Source organism: Aplysia californica, unplaced genomic scaffold, assembly GCF_000002075.1.
Source record: "Aplysia californica isolate F4 #8 unplaced genomic scaffold, AplCal3.0 scaffold00085, whole genome shotgun sequence".
In the NCBI taxonomy this organism is placed as follows: Eukaryota; Metazoa; Mollusca; class Gastropoda; order Aplysiida; family Aplysiidae; genus Aplysia; species Aplysia californica.
In genome coordinates, this window is record NW_004797355.1 from 221,242 (window position 1) to 222,577 (window position 1,336).

The window sequence follows — 1,336 nt, forward strand, 5'->3', positions numbered from 1 at the left end:
CCCTCTCGTTCTCTCTTTCCTTCTTATCCATCCGGACCCTTTGTCTTTCTCCTTCACGTTCCCTCTTTTCCTGTTCCCAACGAGCACCAAACAGCGTAAGACATGACCAGAGCGGAAAACTGTGAGTGCAGACCTCGTCCACACAACCTCGAACCGCCTGTCCGTCCCACCGTGGGGACAAACAAAGACACACAAAGGCCATCAACTCTTTGAGTACATACTTCCTCCTTAGGCTGGCATCGCCTAAGGCTCATAATATGAGAAAAAGAAGACCAATGAAAGAGAACGCCATGGACGTATTGTCCTCGTCCTGGTTTGCATGATGTCCAGAGGATAAGGACGTCCAGAAGGTGAACAGGACATCGGAGAAGGCCGGACGGGAATGCCATACAATTAATTTCTTTTGTCCTATGAAAACGGACTTTCAGTAGGAAGAAATAGAATTCTCCGATGACAACCTGAAGACAGCTATCTTTTCTAAAAACTAGACAGCTTAGATTTAAAGGGAGAAACACTTCTGTTTGCTGCACAGGCTCACAAGTGTATATTTTCTGGTTCTTCGTTGTTGTTTTTTTTAAATTTGACTTGAGAATTACATTTCTCGAAGGTAGAGCGGTAGAAAAGAATATTATAAAATCCGTAGGAAGTGCATTGATCGTAGGTTCTTTTTTAATATATTATAAAAGTCGAAGGTACTAGACAATACATGGCACGTAGGACCTGCAGTGATCATAGTTTTTTTGTGAGTTTTTTTAAAAAAAGAAAATGCTTTAAAAAGTGCAGCTTAAATTACTTTTTGGCGACACTTTTTTAAATTTGGTTACACTTCTCAGTAGTTTTAGAAACGAATCGCCCCAAATTCTCTCTCCTAATTCTCGTTTAATACCTTCTTAGATCTTTGTTGCTTGAAATATGTCTGGTTAAGAATACAAACCCCTCTCTTTTTCATGGATTTTCTTTTTTTTTTTCGTTTTGTTTTGCAGGGGTCTGTGTTCCCTGGACTTAATCCAGTCTCTCACACGCCTGACCAGAGGACATCTCCCAGCTCCTAATGACCAGCATTTCCTGACTGGACCCCACGACAATCGAATCACTGCGACGAGCTGGATTGTCACGTGGGATGAATATCGTCCGATGATTCCTTCCTTCCTTCCCCGTCCCTTTCTCCTCTTCATTCCCTCAGAAGTGCAGGCCCGTCCACTTTCAAACGTTTGTATTCTCTTCCCTCGTTTTGTCACTCTTGTTCACATTGTGACTCACGTACACTTTTACAAACATGCAAGAGAGCGACACACACGCGCAAGCACACACACACACACACACACACACACACAAT